The sequence below is a fragment of the Temnothorax americanus genome, unplaced genomic scaffold (genome assembly GCF_048541705.1).
Source record: "Temnothorax americanus isolate GAGA-0224 unplaced genomic scaffold, ASM4854170v1 Scaffold21, whole genome shotgun sequence".
NCBI lineage: Eukaryota > Metazoa > Arthropoda > Insecta > Hymenoptera > Formicidae > Temnothorax > Temnothorax americanus.
Window position 1 is genome coordinate 3,049,860 of NW_027509349.1, and position 15,339 is coordinate 3,065,198.

The 15,339-nt window shown below is 45.7% G+C and overlaps 1 protein-coding gene across 1 annotated transcript in view; it reads left to right on the top strand.

The window, feature by feature from the left end:
- Positions 1–15,339, top strand: part of LOC143897710 (uncharacterized) — a 248,959-nt gene that overhangs the window by 217,329 nt on the left and 16,291 nt on the right. The gene's annotated exons all lie outside the window — the stretch shown is intronic.

A 15,339-nucleotide genomic window follows, 5' to 3' on the forward strand; every position in this document is an offset into this window, starting at 1 on the left:
GCCAATTAGGGGTGAGCTCGCAGGCTCGCGATGTATCCTTGCGCAGGGCCGTCAATCACGGCTCCCGCAGGGCACTTTAATGGCCCTTCATTCACACGGCGATTTCCCGGGATTCTTTCCCGGCAGCGGACGGGACGCTATTTTCTTCTTGTTTTTCCTTCTCGTCCGGGAATGACGGCCGTCCATTCCGGAGTCTGGTTTGCAGGGGAGAAGGACAGGCGTGATTCATTCTGCTCCGGCGCCAGGGCCCTGCTTTTTACGGGTCCGCCCGCCGCTGTGTCATGCGCCGCGCGCGTGTCCTCCTGCGCTCCGCTTCCGTCGATCGCTTTCTCATCTCGATCCTCCTGGCCCGTTTCCTTTCTCTTCTTTTGCGTATTCCTTCGGAGAAGATCCCTGTCTCGTTTCGGTGAGGCGCCGCGCAGTATACAAAATAAAATAAAATATAAGGGATCAGAACATGCAACGCGATTACAATACGCCCCTGGAGATCTTGCATCGACTCCCTGGATCGTCCGCGGGCACGAAACCCGCGCTTTGTGACGGCGGCGGGGCGCTGCCACGAGGCAGCGAAACTGCAACGTCACAGCATTTTAGTTTAAAAATTTATTTTTTATACAAAAGAAAAAACCTTAAACGGGCAATAAGAGCACAAGCGTGACGTTAAACCGCTAAATTTTATTCTCACAAGTCAAAATTAACGAACGTTTCGACCCTTCTTTGGGGTCCTCTTCAGCGTAAATCCCACGTATAAAAATTAATACAAAAGTGGCAACGACATTACATCCGGTTGAAAAAATTTCCTGGCGCTCCAACCAGAAAGCTTTTATGCGACGATACTCTGGAACGTGTCGGAGTGCTACATCTAACATAACTGACCAGCAATGATTTGTTGTTTACGGCGGTAGACTGTCTGTATGTATATTTGCGACGTCAGACCACTTTTGTATTAATTTTTATATGTAGGATTTACGCTGAGGAGGACCCCAAAGAAGGGTCGAAACGTTCGTTAATTTTTACTTGTGAGAATAAAATTTAGCGGTTTAACGTCACGCTTGTGCTCTTATTGCTCGTTTAAGGTTTTTTCTTTTACATTATAGAACCTTACTTAGTTATTTGTTTATTTTTTATATTTATTTCCATATTTACTTAATTTTTATACTTTGACTTATGTGTATATTCAGCTTTCAGACCTATGACATATTTGGATACACTGTTAATATTAATTAAGATGTACTGGCAAAGTAAAGTCATTGTTTTTGTTGTAATAATAAAGTCTGTCTGCATTATATTAAGTCTAACCCTATTTTTTCAAAAATTTTTAAATCTAATTCATATTCAGCAATCCCAAAAACTTATAGAAATTAATTTTTAGCCAGATTAAGTCAATATTTAGTTGTTTGCTACGCCATGTTGAGCCTGCCATTTTATTTTTTACAAATTTAACACCGAATTCGTAATTAGCAACCCCAAAAACAAAGAAATTGATTTTCAGTCAGATTGGGTGAGTATTTAATGATTTCGTTCGCCATATTAAGGCCGCTATTTTGTTATTTACAAATTCAACACCGGATTCGTAATTAGCGACCCTAAAAATTTAAAAAAATTAATTTTTAGCCAGATTAAGTGAGTATTTAATGATTCCGTCCGCCATATTAAGGCCGCCATTTTGTGTTTTACAAATTCAACACCGGATTCGTAATTAAGCGACCTCAAAAACTTAAAGAAATTGATTTTCAGCCAGGTCGAGTGAGTATTTAATGATTTCATCCGTTATATTGAAGCCGCCATTTTGTTTTTTACAAATTTAACACCAGATTCGTAATTAAGCGACCCCAAAAACTTAAAGAAATTGATTTTCAGCCAGGTCGAGTGAGTATTTAATGATTCCATCCGCCATATTGAAGCCGCCATTTTGTTTTTTACAAATTTAACACCGTATTCGTAATCAGCGACCTCGAAAACATAAACCTACTAATTTTTGTGCAATTCTGATGATTCCTCGATTTATGGCCATGTTTTGGCCGAAATTGCCCATTGTGCGTCGAGCCGTTATTTTGGTGGCTCGAGATCGTGGCGTTTGAAAAAAGGTAGGCGCACCGCGCTTTGTCATCGCCTGACTGGTGTTAGGTCGGGTGGCATCCAGTCCTTGTTCGCCTGAAATTACGGACGCTGAGTTTTAGGTGCGCATCGTTACACTTCTTTCAGAATTAATGTTACTTTATAATACCTAAAAAAAAAGTATTAAAATAGTGAAACTTCAATTTGCTATTTCTTCTGAACCAATGCCGTTCCCCACTTTTTTCTTGCGCGGAATTAGTCAAAAAGACCTCCCCTATAACATATTTAAGTGGCGATAAAATTGGTGAGGTGTAACCTTTTATGCATATGTTACGTCAGAACCTCGGAATTTAGGTATATTGGTTCGACGGATATCGAAGGAAAGGCTATCCAAGGGAGGGGGTATGGGAAGACGTAACGAGATCTTTATGTTCTCTCGGGTTCACGCTAGAAGGGCGCCTCGAGTCGAATACACTTTTCGAGAAACTTCAGTCGTGGGTCAACGTCCAGAAGGGACGCTATTATGCCTGCTGTGAGTTTCGTGCATTTGTGGTCCTATTTTTGGCCAATGAAATTAATACATATAACCAGGGATCGGACCTTGTGTGATTTTAGAGAGAGAGGTTGGGAGCTGAAGACGAGGCCTTATTCTAAGAAATGAATTGTAATACTTTTACAATCCATATACATTTATTAATAACGAAAAGAATTTAGACACTTATTATGAAAGAAGAGATTCAGTAGAATTAACCAAAATATAATTACAATACAATAGAAGAAAAATCATTATATCTACGTGTGTATATGTGTGAAGTGTGTGTGTGGGAAAGGGGCAGGTTTTACAATGGTACGGGGGTCATCGAGCAGGATTTTGAGAGAAAAGAATCTGAATTAACTTGACATCCTGCTCGGCTTATTACAGAATTGTTATTATTAAATTTACATGAAAAGAAATAAGAGAGAAATTAAATGGTGTAGTGTACATACATATCGAGGATCATGCAAATTAAACGGAAAATTGAAAACATTTATAGTAAATTAAATGTAGGCTGTATGTCGGACCGCAGTAGTAAGTGGGTAGGTATAGAGCGTCAAAACAAACCCCCTCCACCGACCCCTCCGGCGCCAGGGGCGTGGCCAGGCGGTCTGCCCACGTGACCTCCGAGCTCTCTGATTGGCTGCCGCGTGAGGGGTAGGGGTAAAATGGAACGATTTGATTGGATACCCCATACCTACCCAGCGTTCTGATTGGATACCCCATACCTACCCAGCGTCTGATTGGTTCTTCCGTCTAAGGTGTCTAGTGCCTAGTGACTGATTTGGGACTGCACGTGGTAGACGACTACAAAACAAAAATGTCGGATTCAAAATAGTAACTAAATGGTGCGTTTTTTTATTGGATACCCCATACCTACCCAGCGTCTGATTGGCTCTCCCGCCTAAAGTGTCCAGCGTCTTTTTGGGCCTGCACGTGGCGGACAACGCTGAAGTCACGCGGTAAAATAGCGGAAGAGCCGGCCAGCGCTATTTTGTTGGGAGCATGTGGTAGACGACGCTAAGCTCGAAAAAGGATATGATGCTAAGATGCTGAAAACGGAAAGTGGAATTTTTAAGAGCGTTTTACCTCGAGGGGAGGGGGAAACAGGAACAGATAGGTTCGCTTTATGACGTGGTGCAACTATTTTAACGTTAGAGAAAAACGAAATGAATAAATAGACGGAGGGAGTTAAAAAAAAGATACAAACAATGTTTATTACATAAAATAATACATTGATACGGGAGAATAAGTATTTTTTTTAATTATTCTTAAAAGTACACGCCTGAACATGACAGCATTCAACGTAAGGTTTTACGCATGCGCTCTTATTATGAAAAAAAATTTTACGAAATAATTTTACAATCAAGCGATTATTGCGTTCGCAATTGCCGCTAAACAGATTAAGAAACTGGCAAAGATTATAACCGCTACACATAAAATATAAAAATACACAACAGTATTGTCCGCAAGTTTGAGAGAGTGTTCCTTGTAGCGTCGTAGTGTTCGAAGGCGTAAGAGGAATCTGGAGTCCAAAGGTGGTAGTCCGTAGCTATCGAAATACGTTCCTGCTCTTTGTTTGTCGATGTAAAAAGCGACCCAATGTTGACCGGGCCGATCGTGATCGTCCGTGTTAACGGCGATGGCTGTCGATCTCGTCCACACTCTCGGCAGTCTGTCGGCAGGATAGACGCCCGCATATCTGACACTGAGATGATGCAACGCATGTAAGATTTCTAGCGAGTTCATTTTTTACACAGCGAGGCGGTGATCGCACGAGAGGAATTATTTGTATAATTTCGGGATTTACCTCTTTTGGAGTTGTCGCACTAGTGTTCTTGGATGAAGACGGATGTATCGGTTCGTTATTGAAGATGTATTTTTTTCTTACGCCCGCTACTGAATAATAGGTTTTTGTCTCGTTATTTTTTTGCAACTGTTTTATTTCTATAGCGATGTTACTATCGGTTTTTTCACCCTCGTCGTCGTCGTCGCTTGTGTCCAAATTTACGTGTGAGAGATTTATAATATCGTAGCTCAAGTCGATGCTGCTGCTGCTGCTGCTGCTGCTGTTGCATTCACTGTTGTCTCGCAAGACTAACCAGTGTTTCAATTTGAAAGCGTTACGTAACGCACAAACAATTTTGTCCGTAGTCAAAACACGAAATCCGTGATGTGAGCAGCGTTGATTGTACTCTCGGGCCTCCGGTAAACTTTTGAACGGTGGAGAAATTTCTTCCAGATTATATATGTTTCTGGAAAGTAGTTGACTCAAGTAACGAGCCTTTTCCACACCTCTGCAGTAGATGTAGCGTACTTGTCGCGTAATTTCTCGCAAATGTTGCGTGAAACATTTGAGATTGGTTTCGCCATCGAACCACTCGATTCCATGATAATTTCGCGAAAGCCAGTTAGTCTCACGTCTTGACTTTTCGGGTAGATCGTCAAATGGATAGGGAGGCGCCATAATCCAGTGTCCGGCGATCGCTGCGTTATTCTTGACAACTGCGAATTCTTTCGGAATAAACTTTCCGTTGACATCACGGAAACCTTGTATGTCGATGACCAGATCCATAGTTCAAAATGCACTCTCTATTTTTTCAAGCGAAGCGTCGACGTCCGTGTCTCGAGTGAAACTGAATCTTTCTCTCTTTTCGCAGGACTTTACGCAGGAAAATGTGATGAGTAAAATAAGTAGTGGTGGGGTAAAAATAAAGCATGTACCGTAAAGCTGTGAAATACTATTTGTCGACATTTGTCATTTAACCGGCAAAGTCGACGATGATTTGACGAGAGGAGTCGATTTCTTGAACATTATCAAACTCGGCGTAAACGATACAATTAACGGTTGTGATAAGTGATAAGTCGGGTGTAAGATCAAAGGCGTAAAGTGTGAATCCTTCGGCGTAATCTTCTCTACTTATAAAATTACCCTCGTTCAAAAAATGTATACCGGTTCCGGAAAAGAGAGTGTGATAAGTTTCGACGTAGAGTGGCTCGTCTTTCGAGAAGCTTGGCTGTAGCGGTCTACTGGGAATTTGTATACCGTCGGCGTACAGCGAAAAGAAAATACCATAATTTTTTAAATTAAACGGGTTTAATTTTTCTATCGCCGTTGAACGCTCTGTTATCGACAAAACCGACTATTATCCGTTTCGGCAGTTGACCGAGTATAATATTGTCTATTAATTCTCCTACGAGACCCGCGTGAATCGTAAATGTTTTAACTTCGACTCTCGTAAGAGGATATTTGGCGGTAGTTTGACTCAACATTTTTGCATGCGCGAGTAAAATGCCAGGACTTATTTTTGCTCTTCTCACCAGCAGACTGGTGTCTAAAATGCGTATTTTCGACGTCGATCGATTTTCCATAAGGCAAAACGAATCCTTCGAACAAACGAGTCTCATTCTAACTTCCACACCGTTAATTAAAAATTTATCCTGATTGAAAACGTCGCAATAAAGATGACCTATGAGATCTAGCGCGTGTCCCTCGTGAATGTAACGAGTGCGTCTCACGAGAACCGGATTTGGTGTTTCTGTATCTACGAGTGCGTCCATGAGTCCTGGGGTATCCATGTCCCACAGACAAGAGGTCAGATGGGAAGTTTTTGCGGGTGAAGAATAATTTAACAACGCTTCTATGTACGCGCGGTACGCGTAAGCGTTGTTTGGGGGTGAGACAAGTTTTTGATTGAAATACACGTCGATTTGATTGAACATGGAATGCAGTAAATGATTTACAGGGCCTACTTTGAACGCGCTTCCGCCTGGTGTACTTGTTTGGCTGTCGCCACCACCGCCTGCTAGGGGAGAAGTTTCTACGCGTATGCGAAGACTCAACATGGTGTGAGTGAGGTCCAGGTAGTCTTCCCCGTGACCGGGTATGATGAATTCTATAGGCGCGTCGTCCCCGAGGGAGGTTATGGGCTTGTAATAGATCCATTGCGATATCTTGATACTAGTTTGAGTGGGCGGCAATGTGAAGAAATCGAGTTCACTTTTTAAACATTCGTTCGAATGTGTGTGGAGAAAAGACATGCTTATCCTCCTTCTCCTCCCCCGATGGGTTCCTACCTTGCCGAAGCCTCGGGGCGGGTGTTCGTGGTTCGCGGGACGCGGGGGACGACGGGACCGCTCGGCGGACCCGGTGTTCTCGGGGGCTGCGGGTGGCCGCCCTGGGGCGGGTGGGGGGGCTTAAGGGCGCGCACGGGGATCACCCGCTCAGGGGTGTAGCCGGGCGCGCCCGACCAAAAGGAACCCCCCAAGCCAAGGTGTGAGCAACCGTGCTGATGGCTGCGTGGCGCAGGGGGTGCTGCGTCACTAACGGTGCCTCCCGGAAACCGGGCGACCTCCGGGAGAAACCCCTTCGGGGGCAGCCAAGCCCCGGGCATTCGCGGCTCTGCCCGAGTGAGATCGCGCGACCGCGGTACTCGTGGGAATAAAATGCCAAATTTATTAAATTTAGAGTACGAGGAGGTTCTCCAGGGCGTGGCCACCTTAGCAGGTGGCGAGCGACCTGAGGAAAATAGACCGGGCAGCTTGGGGAAGGAGCCGAATGAGGCCCAACCACAAGCTGGTAAAAACCGGAAAAAATTTAGTGGAGCGGCACGTCGCCGCTACAAAAAACAGAAGCAGATGGAGGGGAGCAGCGGCGCTGAAAAGCCCGCTCCAGAACCGAACTCTGCTTCTGCAGCAGCGCTGGAGACGGGGGAGCGAGCTTCCGCTGGGACGGGCAAACGTCCCAGATCGGAACAGAGCACACCCAGTCCCAGCATTGCACAGCTGGGCAAAAGGCCTAAAATCACTCCAGATCAGAGGACTTTTGCCCAGATAACATCCGGCCTAGTGAGGGTGGCCATGGTTCCCATGGAGTATCCCGAACGAAAGCTGAACGAACAAGAGGTTGCTCTCTTGAAGGAAAAGGTGAGGGGAAGTATCCTGAGCATTGCGAGGGGTACTAAAGCTCCCACCTTCAAGGGCACCTCAGATAGGGACGGTGCAGTCATTTTTAACTGCACCGATGTAGAAACCGAAGGGTGGCTTCGAAGCCTAACTTCGGTAATAGACCTTAACGGGGTCCGGCTGCGTGCGATGCGGCTTGATGAGCTGCCTAGGCGGCATCGAGTGGTAGTGCATGTAGAGGACCCTAAGATGCCTGTCAAGGAAGCGATAGAGCTACTTGACAGACAAAATGAGGGTCTCCAAGCCGCGGATTGGGTGGTCGCGAGGGGTAGCGAAAGTAGGGATGCTACGAGCACCCACTTCGCTGCCCTTATTGGGGAGGGAGCGTTGAGTGCTTTTAAAGCGCTCAACTTTAAACCCTTCTGCGGACTCAGCCAGGCGACAGTTAGGTTGCCTGGGGGGGACCGCAGGGGGGAGTTAGGAAAGAAGGAGGATAGATCGGAGACTGCCTAATCGATGGCAGGCTCTAATATCCCCTTCACTCAAATCAACTTGCATCACAGCAAAAGCGCCTCGGCGGTTCTAGCCAGGTGCGCAGCTGTGATGCACACAAAGCATTTATTCCTCATCCAAGAGCCGTGGCTCGTCATAAGGACACATTAAGGGCCTTGGAAGTTGTGGTAAATTGTTCAAAGCAGACAACACAGAAAGACCAAGAGCCTGTATTGTGGCGAAAGGTCTGGATGCCTGTCTATTACCACAATTCAGCGACGGCGATTTAGTAGCTGTAAGGCTGAAACTCAATACAGACGATGGAGGGGTCAGGGACCTGATAGTGGGGTCTGTTTACATGCCCTACGATTCGGAGGAACTACCCCCCCAAAGAAACATGATAGAGCTAGTAACTTATGCGAAGGAAAGGGGACTAGAGCTCCTCTTGGGCTGTGATGCGAACTCACACCATTTGGTGTGGGGAAGCTCCGACATAAACCCAAGGGGGGAGAGCCTACTTGACTTCATCATGAGCACTAACTTACAAATCTTAAATAGAGGAACAGAACCCACTTTCCTGGACTCTAGAAGACAGGAAGTGATAGACATTACGTTGTGCACGAGGGGTGTGGTGGATCTGGTGGCGGGATGGAGGGTCTCAAATGAACCTTCAGGGTCCGACCACAGACAGATCCGCTTTGACCTTGTGAACTTACAGAAAGATGAACAGTGGGGGAGAAACCCCAGGAAAACAAACTGGGAGGGCTTTAGAGCCGACTTAGTCAGTCGGCTAAAAAGTGCGCCGACCAAATTCCATACAAAGGAGGACCTGGAGATCGCAGCGAGCTTCGTAAGCGACGCTATCGGGGAATCCTTTGAACTAAATTGCCCATTGAGGCCAAGAAATGCCTCGGCCGGTGCCTCATGGTGGAATGCAAAGCTATCGAGGCTCAGGGCCGGGGTAAGAAGGCTCTTCAATAGGGCTAAAAATGTAAATACGTTGGAAGCCTGGGAAAAGCATAAGGCTGCCCAGCGAGACTACAAAAAAGCGATAGTCAACGCCAAAAGAACGGGGTGGAGGAGTTACTGCTAGGGGATTGAGAGTGCTCCAGAAGCATCCAGACTCTGCAAGATCCTCTGCAAAGAGAGTGACCCACAGTGGAGCTGTCTCAAGCTCCCTAATGGAGAATTCACAGAAACAACTGAGGAGACTTTGAATCATCTCATGGAGGTTCACTTCCCGGGATTTCAAAAATCCTCTTCAGCCACGGAGAAACAACGACAACCTAGGGCCGTTTATAAGCCCAGGGCCTGGGCGTTGGCGGCAAAGGTAGTTTATCCACAAGCGGTGGAGTGGGCGGTTCGCTCCTTTGAGCCCTATAAGGCTCCGGGACCGGACGGCGTACTCCCTCTGCTCCTACAGGAGGGACTCGAAGAGCTGGTAGGCCCATTGACTAAAATCTTTAGGGCAAGCATAGCTCTGAGACATGTCCCGCAAGCATGGAGAGCCACTAGAGTGGTCTTCATACCTAAGCCTGGCAGAAATGGACACATTAAAGCCAAGGATTATAGACCCATCAGCTTGACCTCTTTTCTATTAAAGACCTTGGAGAGGCTAATTGATAGGTTTCTCAAGGATGGACCATTAGCGGACCACCCTGTAGCCAGTGCTCAGTATGCCTACAGGGAGGGCAGGTCTACGGAAACTGCCCTACACCACCTGATAGGCAAGATAGAGACGCAGCTGGAGGCGAAAGGATACGCTATTGGAACCTTCTTGGACATCGTAGGGGCGTTTGATAGCACCTCAACAAGGCCATTAAGGAAGCAATGATTGCACATGGGGTCCCGGAACCGCTAGTAAACTGGGTGGAGGATATGCTGGCGGGGAGGAACCTAACAGTCACGCAAAGTAATATTAGTATCACTGGTAAACCAAGCAAGGGGTGCCCGCAGGGTGGGGTTCTGTCCCCTCTGCTGTGGTGCCTAGTAGTCAATGATCTTTTGGTGAAACTACAAAAGAAGGGGTTCCTGACCTGTGGCTATGCGGATGACGTAGCTATAGTGATCACAGGATCCTTCTTAGATACCCTAAGGGACCGCATGGAAGATGCCCTAAAGATCGTCCAAAAATGGTGTGAGGCCAAGGGATTGATGGTTAATCCATCAAAGACAAATATAATGGTCTTCACTAGAAAATACAAACCAGAACCCATTGAGCCTCTTAAGCTCTGGGGGAAGGTAATCCCCTTTACAACCTCAGTTAAATACTTGGGACTACATATAGATACCAAACTTAACTGGAAAGTACACATTGCAGAGAGCAGGAAAAAATTCTACACATGCATGTGGATGTGCAGAAGAGCCATGGGAAAGTCTTGGGGCATCAAAGCTCCCATAGCACTATGGTTGTACAAAGCGGTACTGTTACCGAGACTACTTTATGCATCTGTGATCTGGTGGCCCAGAACAGAGAAAGTGGAAGCAAAGAACCTTCTGAAAAGCCTACAAGGTAGCTACCTAAGGGCTGCAGTAGGGGCTATGAGGACTACCCCCACAGAGGCGCTAGAAATTGCACTCTGTGTGCCTCCACTGGACCTGGCCGTGGTAAACTCAGCAAGGAACACAGCATACAGACTAAAGTGTCAGGGAGAATGGAGAAATACAGGATTGGGACACACAAGGCTCGACCTGTTCCAGAAACACCCTTTCACTTCAAAACAAGATAGAATTCTTAAAAAATACCAGTTGGTAAAGCACTTCAAAATACGAATACCAACTAGAAAAGACTGGTCTGACCTGAAGGGAGTCGGGGATCCCAATGTGGACCTATGGTTCACTGATGGGTCAGGCATTAATGATTGCTTCGGGGCAGGATTCTACGGGCCGAAGGAAAACCACAGGGAAAGTATTCCTGTGGGAAGCCACTCAACTGTTTTTACAGCTGAAATACTGGCTATCCTAAAGTGCACGGAATACCTGCTAAACAAAGATACAAAGGGAAAGAAGATAAACATCTGCTCGGATAGTAGAGCAGCCATACAAGCGCTGGCAAAAACAACTACTGAATCAGCATTGGTTTGGGATTGCATGCTAGCATTAGAAAGACTATGCGGATCTAACAAAGTCACGTTAGTATGGGTGCCTGGGCATCAAGGAATACCCGGAAATGAAACCGCAGACATGCTGGCCAAGAAGGGAGCTAATGAAGCACCAATCGGCCAGGTGACGGGAATACCCTTTGCAGTAGGCAAAGAAATCATCAAAGGTCGCCTGAAAAGGGAACATCTGGCCAGGTGGGAGAAGTTAAAAACCTGCCGCCAGGCCAGGACTTTGATGAAAGACAGCAGACCAGGTAGGGCTAAAGAACTACTGGCGCTAAGTAAACAGAAACTGAGAATGGCGTTGGGACTGCTCACTGGTCACTCTGCCTTACTCAGAGCACACCTTTTTAATCTCGGGCTTGCGGAGCAAAAGGCATGTCGCCTTTGCGGAGACGAGAAAGAAGACAATGTACATATAATATGCCAATGCCCGGCATTTATATGCAAAAGATACAAAACCTGGGGGAGTATGTTTTTAACCCCCCAGGATTTAGAAAATGCTAGGGTTACAGATCTGATAAACCTGGTACAAGGTTCAGGACTGTATCTCGAGACCTAGCAAAGAAAACGAGTGGGAAGGCACAGAGGATCAGTTAGATCTAGTGGCCGATAGGGACCTTGGTGGTACCTCCCACTTCTGTACTACTACTACTACTACTATCCTCCTTCTCTATTCCTTGAATTCTTGGTTCGTGTGTGCGCGCGCAATGATTAAGAGAATATGTCGGATACGCTGCGTTTCTTGACGCTAACTCGACGACCACGTTGTTTCGCAGTGGTGGTAGATGACTTTCTGTTTACAGCACGAGTCTTCTTCTTCTTCGATGATTTTTTGTTCGTTATTCTCTTCCTCTTGCTTTTTGATGACGATTTTCTTTTGTCCGTTTGAGGACGACAACGTTTACGAACTGCGACGCGACTGTCGTGGATGCCGAGGGGAAACTGAAACGCTGAATTTTTTGCGGTTACTTTATACCCCGATCCCTTTATCATGCTGCTTATTTTCTTCTGTGCTTTTCTTTTAAGATTTCCACTTGATTTCTTGAGGCGAGTTTTGAGCGCCTCCTTCAACGGTGTATTATTGTCGACATCTTTCATCACATTGATACCCGCGCGTAAAGCTTCTTTACCGACCGTTCGCGCGCCTCTACTTAGGAAAGGCTTTCTGAATAATCCGCCGAGAAAACTACCAATTCCATGACCTCGTTGATAGAGTGCTCCGACGAAAACTCTTGGAATTCCTCCGCTTCGTCCACTCTGGTAGTGTAAATCGTAATATTCGTAGTTCATTGTACTGAAACTAATTTTTATTCTTTTTGACGACGACACTCCACCGCGGTCTTACTGGAAACGTCTAAAGTGCAATGTCACCGTCAGCGTCCCAGATTCGAATGGTATATTTTTTCCGAGTTGATCTTTTATATCTATTTCAATCGTGCGGAAATTTATTTTGCGTAATGGAATATAATGCAGCGGAGAGAAATGTTTCACCTGATTCGTTCCGTAAGCCTCCACGTGATTATAGCGGTATGTCTCGACCGGCACTATTCGGAGAAGAGGAGTTTGTACGTCACCTGTTACATAAGGCTCGCAAATATCGCAATAAACGAACATTTTATCTGGAATACCGCGCTGCAAACTACAAGGTTCACGACTATAGAAAGCTGTTTCGCGTACACCTTTACTTTCGTTAAAAAATTCAAGTTTAATATAATTTGCAGTAAACGGTTTTTTGGAAATAGGATAAATTGCGTTGCGCCTGTCATATAATTCGGCATAGTATACGGGATTATTGAGAAGAACATGACCTAAACCGAGTATTTGTAGAAGAGTATCAGAAACGTTCATATAATGTATTAGATCGCATTCGCTTGCGTTACAGGTAATGTTGATGAGGATTTTTTCTCCAGTCTGTTCATGTTGATCTAAATAAAAGTGCGAGTCAGCTTGTTTGCATGCTTCATTAATCGCCGAGATAAGTTATCTGGTATTTTTGTAAAAACCGTACCATATTGTGCCTTTTCTCGCCACTTGTGCTTCTTTCTCCCCCGGTTTAGTATCGAAAAAGTAGATTTCATTTTCTTGATAGCGCAAGTGTGAAAGAGGAAATTGAATCTCGCTAAGCGCGACTTCCCATTCGCCGTATAAGTGAACAGTTTGAGGTAATTCCGTAATGAATGACGAGGTTCTATTTTCCGGGAAATAGCGCATACTGCTATTGCTCGGAAGAACTATGAGAAATTGATCGTTCCTCATCTTGAGGAAAAGAAGTTAAATTTGAAGCGGGGATCCAAGTGTCGAACTTGCTGGAATAACCGCGCCAGCTAATTAGCACCTGTTTATTAGCGCCGCGTCCCCTGGTCTTTATCACGCGATCGACGATAAACTCTTCTTCCCGCAAGTTTTTCTTAACTCTAGCTAATTCCTGTTCATAAAAAATACCGTCTATGACCTCATCCGCTAAATCGCTCAGTTCGTACACGCGTGGTTTTCGCCACTCGAGAACGCGGTGAATTCGAAATATCTTTTCACTCCACCTCGCCTCGTATCCTTTCTCGAAGGTAGCTTTTGCTCTACTGACGCAAACGAGTTCTCCGACGCTGTATTTACCTTTCCGCGCGCGTTTTATCTTTTCGCTCTTTCTCCATCGTCGAACTATATTTTCGCGCGCTACACGAGCGTTTTCTCTCGTAACAACAACCGGTTGCATTCTGATGGAGGAATGACGGGTGTGATTGTAAGCACTTACGATATTTTGCAAAACATCGACGTAGCGCCGCGTATTTTTATGCGTAAAATAGCGCCACATTCGCTCCTTCAACGTTCTGTTGAAGCGCTCGACGACGGCAGCTTTGATATCCGGATTACGGGCCACGCGAAAACGAATGTCGATTTCTTCCAGAAACTTTTGCAACGGACGTCCGATAAATTCTTTACCTTTATCCGTTTGTAAGTATACCGGTACGCGCCCGTCGCTTTTCGAGACCACGCGCTGGAAAGCCGTCGTCACGTGCTTACTCGTTTTGTCTCGTAGCGGTTCTACCCAGACATATTTACTAAGCACGTCTATAATCACCAGAACATACGAATATCCGTCGTTGTAACTTTTGAGATTTCGGAGCTCGATCAAATCGGCCTCCCACAAATCGTCGATATTCGACACGTTGTAATGCAACCGTGAAAATTTTTTGCGCGATGGACGATGCAATGTGTAAGCGTCTTGCGCTTCGAGCCAACGCGTGACTTTGTTACGGAAAAAATTGTCGCGGATCGTAGTAGAATTTTTCAAGTTCCGTCATTTCTGTTTACTCCAATTGAGTAAGCGTCTTTTCTTCGCCTGCTGCGATGCTGCGAATTAACGATACTTTTCGGTGTCTCATCCGACGGTGTGGAACTCCTGAGAGGTCAAAATGTCGCGATATTCGAAGAAGAACTAGCGGATAATAATTCCTTATTTCTCACTAGTATCGAGGGGATGTTTAAGACGTGAAGTAATCGTGCGAACTAAAGTCTCCCCGTTGCTTTCACGGTTTTTCTTTCGCGCATAGCCTCGTTTATTAGGTCGTCGATATTCGAATTTTTTATAACGCTGCCGTCTATAGTGACGACTCCATCTTTGTTCCAGCTAATTCTACTTGGAACTGCTTTATCGAACAAATACTTTAACAATAAGCGAGCATTCGCGCGATAAGTTTTTGGTACGCTATCCAATATTCTTGTAGTGCTTTTCGACATATTACGCTCGTTTGACGTGACGGTAGCAGCAGCAGCAGCAGCAGCAGCAGCAGCAGCAGCAGCAGCAGTGGCGGCGGCCGCGACGTCATTTTTTGCTATAATACCGCTAGAGTGTGGAACCGATTCGAGATCGCGCGTTGTCGTCGTTTCGTAGTCGTCGTCGACGTCGTTGATGTCGTCACGACGAATATCGTTGTCCGCATTTTCGTCCCCTTCATCGTTGCGCGCGTCCCGATTTCGCTTTCGCGCTACACGAACAAAATAAAGATATCGCCAAAGTGCCTCTTTATATTTTTTCTATTTATCCCCGACGTCGAGTGGTAAGGGTGAATTAAGAATGAGACTCATCCCCGTATCAAGTCGCGATAGAGGTGTTCCCGGTGTACGCACGGAAACATTGGCGTTCTCCGAATTTTCGCTATTTTCCATCGTTCGTTCGCTACCTACGGCGGCAAACGCGGTGAGGAGCGTTTGTTGCGATAATTGACGCTGCATTCTTTCGAGATTTTT